Source organism: Achroia grisella, unplaced genomic scaffold (genome assembly GCF_030625045.1).
Source record: "Achroia grisella isolate CSIRO2021 unplaced genomic scaffold, CSIRO_AGI_Agris_v1 utg1056, whole genome shotgun sequence".
In the NCBI taxonomy this organism is placed as follows: Eukaryota; Metazoa; Arthropoda; class Insecta; order Lepidoptera; family Pyralidae; genus Achroia; species Achroia grisella.
Genome location: NW_026712564.1, coordinates 1718818 through 1737666, shown reverse-complemented (window position 1 = coordinate 1737666; position 18849 = coordinate 1718818).

The window sequence follows — 18849 nt, the reverse complement described above, 5'->3', positions numbered from 1 at the left end:
TAGCTACCAAGATGTAAAACACGGTTCTCTGCTGTGTAGGTAGGAGGACATGTCGTATCACGTAATTGGTTATTATGAAAAAGTGTACCGCAGTACAGTGTATGCACCGTCATACATGAACTCACCGCCCGCTAGTGGCAGCGGATGCATGCCGTTGCATAATTGCATTATTTACATATAATAATTTGATATGATTTACCAGAGGCAGTAAAAAGTCATCTGGGTGGGTATACAGCTATCACTTCACATCAGGTAGGCCATTGGCATGTTTGCCAATCCAATTACATTAAAAAAAACTGGAGTAAGAAATTTTTGCGGTCAAAATATAGTTTTGATTTCAAAATGGTGTTTAAATTTTAAATTTAGAATTGTATTATTTTTATTCGGTTTTGTTTTCTTTTTTCTGCTGGCTCTTGAATTCTATAATTGAATATAATGTACATACATTCCATTTTTAAACTTGTAATACTCCGAGTAATTAAATAGGCAAGGGCTATAATATGACATTCTAAATTCAAAATAAAATATCAAAATGTCGGTTCTCTTTTTCATAAGAGTCTGATATTTCATTGATGTTTTATTTTTCATTGTAACGCAAACCTGCCGCGTTACAATGAAATATTTTTTGTCTAGGAAAGTGTGATACCAATATTTTTAGACCGATATACGTATTTGCAAACAATTAGTGTATGCACATATTCACTATAAAGGTTTTGTATGCATATTCAAGCCCGCTTCACTTAAATATAACCATTTTTATGTGAAACTGTGCAAGCTCTTGTATTTAGAATTATTATAAGGTTACATAGATTCATGTTTGTCATTTCCCATAAAAACTGTACCCACTCTTTTAAAACTTGAGGTCTGCGGTACTCTATAAGTCTGTCTTATCTGTCACTACATTACATTAAAAAAGACGTAAACATGTAATTTCACAAACTTTTTTTCAAAGCAAATCAATTGATAATTGATAAATAAGAGCCTGAAGTACCAATACAGACAATTTTGTATTCTATAATAACCTGCCTATGGTATTTTTTTAATTGACAAATATTAATCTACTTTTAAAATATCCTGTACAGCATCCCATTAGCACGCGGGTGCTATTGTAAATAAACAAAGTGGCCGTTTATAAAAGATGCGAGAATCCAATGCGTAGTCACGCACCGACCAAATATCGTGAGAGGATTGTGAGGCACTGGGAGTGCTTTTATTTATTAGTATAATATCTCAGGACATTCGTACAGCGTCATCGAGTAGCAGAACTACCATTCGAGACAACTTATATAAACACTTAGATGTACCTTTATACTTTTGTATGTTACTTGTACAAACCCCCTAAGTCCTTATAACTACCTACCTGTAGTTTTTTTTTTTGTGTATGATAATGGAATGGTGCCCCCGCCTGCGCTAACGGTTTACGCTGGCGGGGCACCAGTGGAGGATCATGAGGTCATGGATCGTGACAAATTCACAGATGGTTTCCAGTTCTTCTTGCTAGCAATGGGAATTACTAGTTCCCATTGCTAATAATCCCCTTCCCCCCCACCTACCTGTAGTTACACAATCGGCATGGATACAGTGGTTGTTCTTGGAAAGTATGTCCCAATACTTACCAACAGTTGCTGACTCAAATGAGCGGCATCCATGAAGTACGAGAACAAAGGAAGGCAGGTGGACGGTCACTCTAGTTTTAGTCGCGAACGCGAATAGGTTAATTTAAGAAAATAAGACGAATCAATCGATCGATTCCTAAGTTGTAAGTTAAAATTATATAAATTAATTAAATGAACTTTTTTTCTTTTAAAAAACCCATCACTGACCGTCAGACAGTAATTTGTAAATAAATATTTTGATTGTATTGTTTCGTTCTGGGTGTTTTTTTTTTCGGGACAATTAACACAGCGCCATCTAGTCCCAAGCGCAGAGCTTGTGTTATGGGTAATAGACAACTGATATAAATACTTTTTTTGTAACTACATACGTAATATTCATGGAAAGCACCCAGACCGATACAAACAATCATACTCATGAATACAAATGTTCATCGTGCGAGGAAATGAACATGCGATAATTGAAAGCAAAGCGGTGTGCTAAACAACTAGACCACTAAGGCTATCGAAGGGAGGTAGGGAGGGGGCTGATCATTTTTATTTATTATCACACTATCTGTCTGTCTCAATTTCGTTTGTTTCCCTTTGACAGGTTCCAACCAGCTTTGGCTGAGCAGGGAGAGAAACTCCATGAAGGTGAGTGTTGATGTACGTCGGCAAGTGCCTCCTTAAACCTACACCCGGGTCACAAGTCCCGGGAACTGCTCGGAGTTTCCCTCTCTACCACACGATGGACCCGGCACCCGCACGGTGAATCCATAGAAAGCTAAGGAATTCTTCTCACGTCTACTAGTTACTAAGTACTCGGTTTACAGTTTGAAACAGCACTAATGCAGTGAAATAAACGTTACAGGTAACGAAGTGCCGTTCCAGAATTATTGTAGTTACATTACTCATTTAGTGAGTATAGGTACTTAGTCATCGTAATTACAACCGTTACGTTACTCATGTATTCGTTGTATTTTGAACCGGTCTTATTTTTTGTAGACAAAAAAAACTGCTTATACCTACTTGTTGGCATAAATTTTATCTAATTGCTACATATCACAGTTTTGCTCGTTTAATCGTTTTCTGCCTACATGTGCTTAGTTTATAATATTTCTGTCAACACTGGGCACACTTCGTCGACGCGACGCGGCATTTATTTACGTCTACACATAACATAGATTTCTTTTTGAGTATAAAGTCAGTAAGCATTTCTAATAAGTCATGTAACATACGATCAAATTTAATAAGAAATTTACTAATGTAGTACAATCATCATTACAAAGTATAAAGTAAAGTCGCTGTCGCTGTCTGTCCCTATGTACGCTTAAATCTTTAAAACTACGCAACGGATTGTGACGCCGTTTTATTTTAATAGATAGAGTGATTCAAGAGGAAGGTTTATATTATAATACATGTACACCCGTGCGAAGCCGGGGCGAGTAGTTAGTTCTATATACAAAATATAACGTGTTGGGAATGACAAACCCTGAGTGTAAACCGTAAACTTTCATAACTCGCTAAACTAAAAAAAATCTGGCTGGACACTGATCATTTTTATGGAGTAAATATAACCGGTTTTTTAAACCTAAGTTAGAAGGTTTACCGGTTTTCTATAACTAGATTTAGTTCTTAAAGAAACTTGATCTGTGTCAACTACACACCTTGGTGGTGACCTTCAAGATCAGCATGAGACTACGATAATCGTTTACATAAACGGTCATCTAGTTGCCATTAATAAATAGTACAAATTCCATTAAAATTGCACACATTATAATACTAAGACACTGATCTAGCAATAGAACTAAAAATGCAATGGCAGGTAGTAAACAGTAAAAACTGACCCAATGTCACTGTTTTATACTATGTAATGATTAAGTATAAGTAAAAATGAATGTACTTTTTCGCCAACAAACTGCCAAGCAATTTGGCGATAATTGTGAAAATAAATTGTATTCATGTAAATCTTATAAGCAAATAAAAAAAATAGTTATTTTCCATAACAAAAACACCCAGACCATTATAAAATTATGGTTGGGTTTGCATGGTATATAATAATTAGCTATGTCTCGTTGTACGACAGCCTTACCGATCGCCTTTCATAAGAATTTGTTTAAGCAAATCATTTCACGGCAGGCTATAATCGTGCGACGTGATTAATTGGCGGTTTCGCGGCTGGTGGACTTCTGCGGCGTCACCGTGATCCCGCGATCTCCCGCTCCCATACAGCTCCCATACAATATGCGAGATGAGACCGCAACTTATCTATATCGATACTAATATTATAAAGCTGAAGAGTTTGTTTGTTTGAACGCGCTAATCTCAGAAACTACTGATTCGAATTGAAAAATTCCTTTTGTGTTGGATAGTACATTTGTCGAGGAAGGCTTTAAGCTATATAACATTACGCTACGACAAATAGAAGCGATGCATTAGTGAAAAATGTTGCAAATACTGGAAAAAAATCGGAATAGTGTTTTTGATAATTAACGCGAACTAAGTCGCAGGCACAACTTGTCTATACTAATATTATAAAGCTTAAGAGTTAGTTTGTTTGAATGCGCTAATCTCGATAATTGTGTTCAAAATCTTATATATAAATAAAAAAAAAATAGTTTTTTTCCATCGTAAACACAGATTATTATATTAGAGTCAATTAGTTTTCTGTTCCCGCGTCTTTCCTACATAAGAATTTGTTTAAGCAAATCATTTCACGGCAGGCTATAATAGTACTGAACCGACTGTACGGCGGCCATGACGCGCGCGCATTGTGTTGTGAATTAAAATAAATATTATAAAGCTGTGAAACGCTACTATGAAACTACAGGAATTAAACTTTTTTTTTGTTGAAGATAGTCCATTTGTCGAGACCCTGAAGCCCTATATAACATTACCGCAGAACCATACAGGAAAAATGTGAAAAACTGAAAAAGCTTTCAGTCATATAGAGAGTAAATTCCCTAACATTTTGGTAGCAGAGTAGTTTCCCTAACACTCAGGAACTACTAGTTCGAATTGAAACTTTATTTCTGTATTGGATAGTCCATTTGTCGAGGAAGGCTTTAAGCTATATAACATTACGCTACGACTAATAGAAGCAAAGCATCAGTGAAAAATGTTGCAAAAACGGGGAAAATTATTCACATTTGAGGCTTCTGTTGCGTATGCTGCGCGAACGAAGTCGCGGGCAGAGCTACAACAGTGTACGCTTTCAAACTTTTACAGTGACATGTAAAAGTTTGGAAGCGTACCCTGCTTATGATTGTTAATCAATCTGCCATTCTATGCGGAGAAGGCATTCTGTATTTTATACAAGTATTAATAATAATCTCAGGACAATTCACACAGCGTCATCTAGACACAAGCTTGTGTTATGGGTACTAGATAACTGATGTTTCATTTGTTTTAGTCACATTGTTAATAGAGTATAATTTAGTGTTTTGATTCTTGCTGATGTACGAAGTATCTAGCGAAGATATTCGTTGTATTCATTATGATGTTTAGTTCTATTTCTCTAGATATGTATATTCATTTTAAATAATAATCGGTTGCCTACTTTATTAGTTGTGTATAAGTGTCATGGTGGGCGGTCATTAAGAACACTAGTTCTTGGTGGGCGGAATGTTCGACCAATATCAATTAAAGTTCTCAATATTTATACTAGATGGCGCTAGGTGAAATGTACAACGCGCTATAGTTACGTTTTCTTTGATTATGACCACTGTACGGAATTTTGTAATTATTGAGTTCGATTTACACCCGAATATATCTTTGTTTACTATCCAATTTGGTGTTGTTTGATTTCTTGGCCTCGAGTAAAACAAATACATAGATAAAAAAAACTACAGTATAGGTACAGTATGAAGTATTCTAAATCCTAGCATACACGTAAATATCTCGAGATATACCTAAGTGATTGAAAGGATTGCATTGTGCATCGCTGGACCGTACAATCGCGACGTGTATAATCCTCTTGTCCCGGATTACTACAGAACTATGGTAGTATTTACTCCCTCATGCAATAAACCTGCATCTATGTAGGTACTCATGTCCAGGTATTGTATAATCTTACACGTGGGCGATGAGTTGCTCTCTCGTTTTAGTAGCGAATGCCTAAAGTTACTTTTAAACTTTCGTGTTTAATATACATTATAAATTATTAACCGGGTTTTAACACGAATATTTTATGATCGTATGAATTTCAATCGCCTCCCGAACCATTCGTGTGTAATAGTGGCGATCAGTAGAGAGGACCTTAGGCGCATGTAGTTCAATCCAGTGATTTGTTCCAGCGTCCAGTAGATGATCGATGATGATTGAAATTAAAAAAACATCCCAATTTCAACAGAGAGGATGGCTTAAAATTATCATCTGCGTGGAATCCAGTCATCAATAAATTCAAGCAAAGTTCAGTAGCACCAATTGTTAATAAGTATACGGATACCGTGAGTGCTGTGTGTCGCGAACTTTCGTTAAACAATCTAGTGACGGTAGATGAAAAAAAAACTGCTGTCACCTATCTACATTGACATCGCTGTTATTCCAGTCAGCTCGTGGCCACAGCTAGTGCAACCTAGTCGAAACGTCGAGAGAGGTAAATACGTTTATTTGCCATAAAATATTCGTGTTAAGACCCGGTTAATAATTTAAATAATTAATGCCTAAAGGCCAATATAAGAGGAACTTTTTTCTGTTTTTTAATAGTTGCCGACCTTCATTATTATCCCCGTGTTTAATAGGATATTATTACAATATAATTAATATTCTATAGCAGTGCTTGCCAATGTGAGGCCCACGCCCAACAGGGGGCCAATTTGATTGTTAAGGGGGACAATCAATGAACTCTTTTTAAAAAATATATGGAATGGACTTTCAATTTTTATGTAATGAAAAATTGAAAGTCCATTCCATATATTTGAAAATTTTCAACAAATTCGTAGTGATTTCTTCTTAAATAAATATTATTTAAGTTTCTTAAGTTAACAATTCAAATTTTTTATGTCGTAAATTATGTATGTTACATGGGGGGACGGGGGCATATGAATTTTAGAAATGCTAAGGTAGGGCATGGCTCTAAAAAGGTTGGAAAACACTGTTCTATATGATAATTAGAGGGAAAATTTTAATCCATGATAATGAATGGTGACTTCGCCTGCGCTAACAGATTAGGTACGCTGGGCACCAGTGGAGGATGAGAGACAGATAATATATTATACATATACTCTGGGTCTACTTATGAGTACCAAAAATTATCGTGTAATTTATCAATTATGATCAAAAATGTCATACTAGCTATTGCACGCGGTTTCGTTCGCGTTAATTTATCCCCTTAGGGGTGGAGTTTATTAAAATCCTTTCTTAGGGGATGCCTACGTCATAGTAGCTTTATGCATGCAAAGTCTCAGCCCGATCGGTTTAAAATTGACAAAGTTTCATACAAACTTTCATCCCCTATTGTATCTCCTTGGAGGTAGAATTAAACAAAATCCTTTCTTAGCGGATGCTTACATCATAACATCTACCTGTATGCCAAATTTCAGCCCGGTCTGTCCAGTGGTTTGGGCTGTGCGTTGATAGATCACTATGTCAATCAGTCACCTTTGAGTTATATATATTTAGATAACTTTCTGTTAGTATGTAGATTGAGGATTGAATAAAAAATAGTTTTAATAATACACTGCAGATCCCTAGCCGGGACGGGTTCCATTGTTTCCGGGGCTTTGCTTGGATCCACTAATACCCAACATTAGTTTGGATTCCAACAGACATAATAATATATCGGAGGACTTTGCGGACATTTCTTCCATTCCTTTATTAATATGAATGTTTAGGGACAACGCTAACTGTCGCGTACAAAGGAAAAAACAGAACTTATTTCTAACTGGACTTTTGTTTGGTTGTTATTATTACTAGTAGTCAGGTAGTCACCCTGTGGTCGAAATTCGACCATAATTAATTTAACAATCAGTGTTAAAACCACAAGGTCCTAAAGGTACTATAAACCAAATTAGTACACTCGTGTATATAAGATTTATTGGTCGGTTTCAAAATACAGCTTGTTATAAAGTAAAATACATATGGACTTTCAACAAAACGAAACGTTAGCGAGTTTCAATTTTGTTACAGCGCCATCTATTGACGCTGCATGCAAACAATACTATTTTATGGATTATAATCTACTTTAACAATCAGTAAGACTATAGACAAATAATATTAAGCTATTCACAATTTGACCGAAGATTTTAACAATAAATAAAAAAGTATATATGCGTGTGTGTCAAATATTTTTTTACTAATTAAATGTATTTTTTATGCATAATTTAAAAAAAAATATTTTAGAATTCCGAACTCCATCTCTATATAAACTATAAGTGTGCGAAATTACATACTCCTCGGTCAGCGCAATGTTTCATAAAAAGGGGTGAAAAGTCTTTGAATCTAGTTTTTAAATTTTATCGTAAAAAGGTATTTAAAAAGCAGTATTTACCAATCTCGATTTAAAACACGTTTAATATATTAATAACGTGTACTAAACGCGAAATTTCAAAAATAAAGCATCTATTATATTACTACTACTAGCTAACCACCCCGGCTTCGCCCGGTGTACATGTGTTATACATATATTCCTCTTGAATAACTCTATCTATTAAAAAAAAACTTTTCAAAATCCGTTGCGTAGTTTTAAAGATTTCTATAGATACTATATAGATAATAATTATTCTTGTTATCTTACTTTAATATCTATTTGTTTAAAGCTTAAGGTAGAATATAGCTTGGTATGGTATAAAAAACTGATGAGCTACATGAAGTCGAGGTGAGACACAGCAAATTCATTATATATTTATACAATTATAACGCCATAGCTCGTGCTAACTCCTATTAGATGGATCTCAGCTCTGTGTAATATTCAAAAGTCATACAACTTGAAATTGGCTCCAAAATTATGTATACACCGTATAATAGAGTTTCCAAGTGGACGTGCAAGTAAGCATATTATTAAAGCTTTCACGGTGTTGCCAAGTTATTAAAAGTAAATAACACAATTTTTGTTTTAATAAGGGTCAGCTATTTTCGCTGGTAACTTTGTGTTTATTTGTTGACTAGCATTTTCTTCCTGCTTTATTTGTTTATTTATTATTCTTTGTTACACCTGAAGAAATATAACAAACAAAATAGAATAGAAAATTGTTTATTTAGTTATTGTTATACAAAATATCTAAGTTTATATATTAGTTGTCTAGTACCCAAAACACAAGCTTTGCTTACCGTAGGACTAGATGGCGTTGTATTAATTGTCCAGGGTTATATATTTTTATTCTATTCTTTAACACTGGCAACCCTGTCAGGTACCCAACAAGAATAATGTTGCCAGGTTCACCGCCCATCCAAGACAGTTGTACCGTGTCTAATAGCTTCACTTCCATATTAATGTAATTAGCTATTTGGATTCAAGTGAATTTAATTTCACGCGTGTCTGCGGAAGCAGAGCGTGCTATCCCCATAACCTTACGTTGTGTTGCATCATTAATATGTAATAAATGACGTGACTTGAGTATTTTTAACCGACTTGAAAAATATATCAACCGTTTTTTTTAATGTTAAGTCATGTATTATTTTTTTTTGTTAATTAATGTTCACTATCGTGTGAAACACCATTGATTAAAAATGGTAAAGTCAATAATCATGTTTCTTTAGCTAAGGCAGTCAGAGTAACCTGAAACGAAACGGCAGAGGTTAGAGCCTAAACAATCTTTGTGACATTGACAAGTAGATTGATTGATTGATGGAACTGACGTAGCGGGAGTTTGGAGCGAAAAGATTGGAGTATTTATTATTATAAAAACAAATAAGAGATAAGTAATTGTGAATATTGTAGGCATTGGGGGGTTTATTAGTTGGGACTGGGAGGATACCACAAGTTGTGAAGGTGAGTGTTAATGCATTCTAAAATGGCCCTTTAAATCTTCACCCGTGTCACAAGTCTCGGGCACTACTTGGGGTTCTCTCCCTGAACCATCGTTGGCCAGCTTTAGGGCCTAAGTCGTCATCATAGCTAGTGGTTTTAATATTAAATTGATCAAATGGATTGTATATTCGTCAATTATATTAAAACTAATCTTTACGTTTTTGGGAAGGAACTGCTTACTGATAGCTCATGTTAGTTTGGAAGACAGGACTACATCAAACTATACACTGATGAAGGTTTAATTAATAATAATAATCATTATTATTAGTTGGTTTATGGTCAAGTCGTATATTATAATTATAACAAAATTAAAAATATTATTCAATAAAAGATAAAAGCCATACATTAGTAATTAAGACCTCCACGCGTCCCTGGTTCCCTGGAAACCGTTATTTTACTTAGATTTACGCCATTCTGAAATGGTTTCTTATTTTTTTTTTTCAAACTAAGTACATCTTTCTTTGACATTTTAATTAAGCACTTGACATAAACGTCAAATATTCGCCTGAAGTAACTGAAAACGTTTCCCATTCGAATTTCAAAAAAGGGAAACAGAACCGTAAATGAACATTTCCGAGTACAGTTAATATGCATATAATTAACTTTTTAAACCTTTTCATATTTTTTTCATGAGACCAAACGAATCTCGACTGTTTATCATGGGAATAGAATACAAAACAGCTTTTTAATTACACGCCGGAATGTTAACTGAGCTTCGCGCATGAGTTGCAAACTGAGGGCTCTTCATTCCCCTGGCGTTTCTTGATAACAACAGCCATTGGCCCGTTGCTAACAGGCAACAATATTAGCTGCCAGTGTCAGCCGGCTGTGTCGGACACTTTAAATGTTCGTGTCGCAACTCGAGTCGGTCCCTCGTACACTTTACAGTGATTGCGACATGTACTTATTCTTACAATAACAAATTGTTAATTACTACTATTATTCTATTTAATTACTCTAGGGCATTGCTACCGCTTTTAAATTGTATCGAGAGATGTTTGCCAAGACCTCGGTGGTCTAACGGTTTACTATAATCGTCACCGGTTCGATTCCTCATCGAGAGATATTTGCCAAGACTTGACCTTGGTGGTCTACCGGTTTATTACAATGGTTGCGGGTTCAATTCCTTACACGGTACACACATTTGTATTCATGAGAATGATTGTCAGTATTGGTCTACATAACGCACCTTTTTAAATAACATTAGTATTTTTATATATACTTTTTTTTCTTTGTTTTTCTATTATTATTGTCACTTTTGAAATATGTCTTTTATCATCAGATCAAGAGACCTTAGTTTCTCTTAATATACAATTATTACTATATATCACACAGTCTTTAATATCTATACGTATTATCTAAGTTAACTGTGTTTATATCAGTTGTTTAATACTCATAATACATGCTCTACTTAGGACTAGATGACGCTGAGTGCGTTGTCCTGAGATATAATTTTAATATTGTCTAACAATATAATTATATCTCAGTATGACATCCATCCCAAATACGATATAGAAATCTTTAAGAGAAAGAAAGAAAATAGTTAATCTGGTACATAACAATAATAAAAATGATTTTTAAATTTTAAATTACATACTGGTTTATATTAGTTAGATAGTACCAAATAGGTGTCCGCTCAGCATATGTCGTGACGGGGTGCCACGGCGCTGGTATTCTGCGGATACCTTCATAGATATAATAAATATAATAATAATAATAATATACATACATACATAGATCTAGGCGGATAACACTGAGTAAAAAATTAATATATATCTTTAAGTTAAATCCTTGTTTTATATCAATTAACAAACAAAAAACTTATGCATTATTCTGAATATAAGGGGTAAAGTTAGCTAAGCTAGTGTGAAATATTAGCAACTAAACCACTCGGAATCTAAAACTACCCAACTAATTTGTAACGGAAGTGGCCAAGTTTGAAATGCAACTTGACACAAAACATTTGTTACTCACACCTGTCGCTTAATAAATCGGATCTAAACTTGGAAATAGTGTTTTTGAGTAACTACTTAGTTATAGTATATATGTACATATATATTCGATAGTATTTACGAGAGACGACTGCATGCAACTGAAATGAGAATGTTGAGGTGGATGTGTGGTGTGACAAGAATGGATAAGATAAAGAGTGAATACATTAGAGGAAGTATGAAAGTGGCGCCGGTGTCAGAGAGGTTGAAGAGTAATCGTCTATCATGGTATGGACATGTAATAGGTATAGGGAATGAGGATAATATTTTAAGAAAGGTGTTACATATGAATGTGGATGGTTATAAGGGCAAAGGAAGGCCGAAAAAGAGATGGATGGACTGTGTGAAAGATGATATGGTAAGAAGGGAGTAAATAATGAGATGACTGCGAACAGAGATGTATGGAAGAGAAAAACATATTACGCCGACCCCAAATAAATGGGATAAGGAAGAAGCAGATGATGATATTCGATAGTATTCATAGATAGGTATTATTGGTTAATGCAGTTGCTAATAAATTATATCAATACCTAAAGAAATAACTTTGTAACCCTTTTTTGCAAATATTGCGCGGACGGAAGAGTATGAAATTTCGTACACTTATCTTTATATATAAAAATTATGTGTCACATTGTTTGTACAGGACTCTTTACATTCGGGCCGCTGGCTGGTACGACTATTCCTTATTTTTAAACATTTATATTTTATATTGGTTGCTATGGTTTTGTTATTCCTTTCTATTATTCCTTGTATTGCTCTTGCTTTCATATAGTTTGTTACATATATGTTTATAATATACTATTCTTTTACATATTGCATCTTTAATTACCACCATCGTTAGCTGCACCCACCCCAGCGCCCTATACACAGTTTCACACATTGTTTGTCCGCGATGGACTCCTAAAGTACTGAACCGATTGAAAATTTGATTTGCACATTGTGTGCAATTTGATCTAACTTGAAAGATAGGATAGGTTACATCTTAATTTATAGTCGCAATATTATTTTATTCAAGAACCTTAGCCACAGTATGTAATATTATGTTATCTGTGGCCACAGCAACGCGTGGCCGAGTCTGCTAGTAGTTTATAAGGATGAGGAGTATAAAATGTTTTTTTTTTAATATGCCAAAAATATATATCGCACGGACTACCATATATTTAACATACACGAATATATACTCTTTACTTTATTGTTAAAGTGAAATTGAGAATACATTAATATTGTTTGTCTTTAATATTATATGTCTATAGTCTTTAACATTATATGTATATGTATATAGTCGTACTGAATGTTAAATTAATTATGGTCGAATTTCAACGATCATTAGTTAAAATAATATAAAAAACATTTGTTAAATCAAATACTAAAAAGCAGGTACTTTACGAATGGATAAAAACTTATTACTAAATACTATATATTATTAAAACAGAATGTCATATTTTATTCATTAAGGTATCAACAATATTAATTAATAATATCTCAGGACAAGTCACACAGCGCTATTTAATCCCAAGCTAAGCACAGCTTGTATTATGGATACTAGACAACTGATATAAATACTTAAATATTTTTATGTATATACGTAATAGTGTGTGTTCTTCTATGTGAAGACACATATACTGATACAAACAATCACACATAAATACAAAGATTGTACCGTGCGAGGAATCGAACTCGCGACCATCGGAAGTAAAGCGGTGCGGTGTACTAAAACCACCGAAGCGTTAAACCACCTGATTTAATTTCGAGAAAACTTTTGCAACCATTCCTTAATTTTGTTGCCGTAATTTTTCAGGACGACAAATAAAACCGTCATAAATCACCCTCTGAAGGTGTCAGGTCCAAGATGAAACAGCAGCTTACAATGTAATTAAAATTTAGGGGCGAGATATAAAACAAAAAATAGGAGCCCATAATTCGCCCCGGCCGCAACTTGTCTGCACCCAGGTACGTCTAGGGATGTTCCGATACTCAGTTATCGATAATTACTAATTAAATTCCTAAATACTTTTCAATTAAAATTCACTACATATCCTATGTGGTTGTAACCCACTCATGCATAAACGAAATATCTCCTTCAGAAAGTACACACTCTATCCTTAGGAGACAATAACCATTACTCCTAAGAATATGCTCAATTTTTGTCCCTGACGGGTCTATATAGCGAAAGTTGAAAAAGGGCGAGCACAATCGATCTGTGTTAGGTAAAAGTATAAGAAGTTATTAGTTTAGGTACTTACTACCTGAGAATATACCAAATCCCCCAATAAAGAAAAAAAAAACGATAGTATCCAGTATCCACAAAATACTGAAACGTCTTGGTAACAGACTCAACTCAGTGGCGGAGAGACATTACTACTCTGTGCATTTTCTACATATATTACGGAGAGTGTTCAGAGTAATTGTTCGGATTATAACCAGTTGCTAAATTTCACTATCTCATTACCCGCTGAAACTAAAATACCATCTTCATAATCTATATGAATGACGCTCTTCTACCGCGCACATTTCAGGAACTTTTTGCCACGAACAATCGCATTGTGAAATCACTTTCGAGCCATGGTATTTCCGAACCGTTACGATATTGAAACCCTCAAGAAAAGAGCTTATTCCTTCTTAAAAGGCCGGCAATATACTTACAATTCCCCTGGTGTTGCGGAAGCTTATGGGCGGCGGTAATCACTTACCATCAGGTGAGCTACAAGCTCGTGTTATATAAATACTTATACCTTGTAAATAAATTTATAGGACTATAAAATAATCTAAATGTACTCCATTTTGGATTTCATTATTGAAGTCGTCAGGTATAGACTAATTTCATATCATTTCGTTTCTCAAAATACAGTTATATTTCCATTAGTTATCAAGCCCTTTCGTGTCGATACCGAATAAGTATAGCAAGATGATTCGATACCAAATAAACTTGGTATCGAATTAAAAGTATCGAGTATTTACTGGAACATCCCTAGATGCGGTGGAAACTTTTTTAATTAATTCAAGCAAAGGTGTCAAACTAATTATCGTGTGTAAATGAACATGTCTAACTTTTGATTAAGATATTATTCAGAAGCACAGAAGGTAAGTGAAATTCATATTGCATTTTTTCCGGTGAAACGCAGATATCAAATCAAATTAATTTGACAGCCTCTGTGATTGTTTATACAAGTCTTGATATTTTCTATGTATTATATAGCATACTAGCTGTTTCCGCGACTTCGTCCGCATGGAGTTAACTTTATTTTACTCAAATAAAATACAAGTAGCCTAAGTTACTCCTTATTATATCAGCTAACTGCCAATAAAAGTGTCGTCACAATCGGTCCAGCCATTTCAGATTAGCCGGAACAAACAGATGACAGACAGACAAAAATTGTAAAAAATGTTATTTTGGTGTAAATACCGTATTTATATTCATATCCATGTAGTAAAAAACGTTTATTTCAATATTACAAACAGACACTCCAATTTTATTTATATGTATAGATAATATTATTACAGTTGCCATCATCATCGTCACAAATTGACACACTACTAGATTTGAACTCACAGTCATTGGTGTAAGAGTAGTTAACCACTACGCCACGACGCGCTCTATTCTGCATAATATATTTGTTAAATCCATTTGCAAACTAAATGAACGGTTATAAAAATGTCTAAAGTTAAATGGACCGACGCGACGCCGGCGAGGCTCAGCACACCTGTTGTCCAAGAGTAACTTAGTACTAACTTAGTTGCGAAACTACGAGTAATGGGGTAAGGTGTGGGGATACTTGGATAATGAATAATAGAATAAGGTAAGTGCGGGTTTATTGGGACATATTTTAGGCATAATAGCAGTGTATAGATATATTTATGATATAGTCTAAATGGAAGACGCCACTGGATCTATCACTAAGGAGAATGATATTTATTTATTTATTATTTAATTCGGATTATATAAATATTCTGTTAGTAAACAGCTTATAAACTATATTAGTAAATTATAATATACAGAGATATGCACTTAGTTCATATAAACATCTAAAGTAACAAGTGTTTAGGTGGTTAAATAAAATAATAAATGTTATTACATTATCAGATATAATTACTAAAACAAGTAATCTTTTAAGACTTATAAATAATGTTCCTGTACCTCAATTAGTAAAATCACTCGGAAAACGCCAAGAAATAAAGTTGGCGGAAGGAAGGAATGATTCCCAACTATTTAGATGCCCTTCAAGACGAGATTTCATTATGGTTTGGAGATGTATCATCAAGTTTGCCTATGTCAACTGACAGTCTTCCAGAAACACTGGGTCCGCAATGCAACGATATCCAGTAAAACTGCTCAACGGATTTTGAAGCAGTTTTTTTTAAATAGATAGAGTGATTCAAGAGGAAGGTTTATATGTATAATACATGTACACCCGTGCAAAGGCGGGGCGAGTAGCTAGTATGTGCTTAAATCTTTAAAACTACGCAACGGATTTTGAAGCGGTTTTTTTTAAATAGATAGAGTGATTCAAGAGGAAGTTTTACGAGTATATGTATAATACATGTACATAAGTGTGAAGCCGGGGCGAGTGGCTAGTATAATATAATAAGTGAACAGACATAATCAAACACCTTGGAATAGCAAAGCCACAGATTATCAAACTATTATTGACCTATAGTAGGATGGAATTTAGACCCAGTAGTGCCGAAACATCTATACTTACCATGAGGGTATTACAAGACCAATCTAGCAATATAACCCCATTTATATTCCCCTAGCATTATCGGCTATAATATTTTGGGACGTCAGTATTGTAGAGAATGGGCCAACTCTAATAATATTTTTCTTAGGATAAAAAATTTGAATGGAAAAATTGGAATGCCTGATACAGTCATACGGGAATTTTTTTTTAAATACTTCATTTTGTTACGAATATGGTGAATATGAATAAATCAAATACATGCATACAGGGCACGACACCATGTGGAAGTCAACCCTGGTTTCCTTGGTAACCGTCACGATACCTGGTAAATTTATCACGATGGGCTAAGTGACCTGAATGTTCATCTATCAAGATGGTGCCCTGCCAGCGTAAACTTTTCGAGCAGCGTAAACCCTTCCATTATCATCCATTAAAAGAAATATATACACACATGTTGAAAGTCGGACATTTGGTGGGACACCAAACCCTCGGACACGGGACATGTGGGTCGTAAATCGGGACATCCCAATTAAATCGACGACCTCGGTGGTCTAGCGGTCTAGCACACCGCTTTACGTCCGATGGTCGCGGGTTCGATTCCTCGCACGGCACAAACATTTGTACTCATGAGTATGATTGTTTGTATCCGTCTGGGTGTTTTCTATGTATAATATGTATGTATTTACGAAAAAAATATCTATGTATTTGTATCAGTTATCTAGTACCGATAACACAAGCTTTAGCTAGCTTAACTTGGATCTAAATGGTGGTGTGTGAATTGTCAAAAAGAAAAAAAAAATCGGCACAGTTGGTAATCCTAGTGAATGGCCCCGTAAGACGCTGGACCGCAGCCTCGCATTATTGCAACTGCCGAATATGATGCAATAAGACCCGTTATGATCCCGGAGACACTCATGCCATAAATACTTGGCCATCACGTGACATATAGACGAAAATGAATTCTAAACTGTCATTGAGTATTCGGGCTTTTATATTAATTTGTTTTACGGAAACGAAACCAATCTATATAGAGTGCTTTGATGCAATTTCTATAATAAGCAGACCAGTATTTTTGTCTCTCATACAACGAGAACATTATTATTATTCATATATTTATATTCATTCAATATGTTTATTTTATTTATATATAACTGTGTCCACAGTTTCATCCACATTAAATATACTATATGTTATTCTGAGATATGAGCTATATTACAGTAAAGTTTAATGAAAATAAAGTTTAACATCCATCCATACTCACAAACTTTCACGGTCATTAATAATATTAGTAATTTTAATAATCTACCTAGACCCTTCAGGGACAAAAATTAAAGATTCTTAGGAGCGATTTTATCACCTCAGGATAGAGTGTAAACTTTCCAAAGCAGATATTATATGAGATTATATGGGCTATAACCACATTGGATGTGTAGAGGCGTTTCCTCTTCAGTTTGGCAGCCGTTAGCAAATAATACAATACAGCTGATAGTGGTCTATATATGAGTAAAATGTATTGCCGCCGCTTATACAGGATGTTGAGGGTAGGGTATTGTTAGTAATGTGGATTAATAACCCTATTTCTAGCAATGTACCACGTCAGGTTGCCTCCACACGGGTTCCCCTTGAAACCATCGTCATAAATTCCTGGTGAATTTGCCACGATGGACTAACTGACATGACGTCATGCTCATCTTATCATCCTCAACTGGTTCCACGCTAATATATACCGTATCATCCCTTAAAAAACTACAGATGAATAATAATAATAATTTATTTCTTACATATCTTTTACAAATAATTTATGAAGTCCCTGACTTCTGAGGCCGTAATAAGGCCGATGATGATGATGAATGAATTAGTGCTAATATAGCCGTATATTAATTTAAAAAACAATTGACATCCCTACAAATTCGCCCTAAGCACAGCCGGGGTAAGTCGTTAGTAAATAATACAATACAGTCGTTGATAGTGGTCGAAATATGAGTAAAATATGTTGCTCCGCTAATACAGGGTGTTACCAAAGTTACTTTGTCCATAAATCCACGTTAACTCGCAGCCGCGCACGAGTTATGGCCCCGAATTGCAACAACAGGTAATATTACTGCGAAGCCTTTAGTAAATGTTGTGTATTTGTATTCTTCACGACTGATTTAATATTATTTAGTTACTTAAGTAAATTATTGTGTATTTAATATTTTGACCCTAATGAATTAATGCAATGGGCTGGGCACATAGCTCGTTGGACAGAAGGCCGTTGGGGCAATAAAGTCCTCAAGTGGCGTGGACGTAGATGCAGCGTGGGAAGGCTTCAGCAAGGTGGACCGATGACCTGGTCAAGATCGCTGGAAGGCATTGGATGCGAGCAGCGCAGGACCGATCGTCGTGGAGATCTTTGGGGGAGGCCTATGTCCAGCAGTGGATGACTTCCGGGCTGCGATGATGATGATGATGATGATGAATGAATTAGTGCTAATTGGTAGTGTGTATTCACACATTTCAAAATGTAATGTTAGAAGTATTCTTTAAAAGAGTAACATGCAAGTTTCTTCTTCGTTCTTCTTGAGATGAGACAGCTTTCCGAGCGGTAGATTAAAATAATATAAGTAGAACTATGC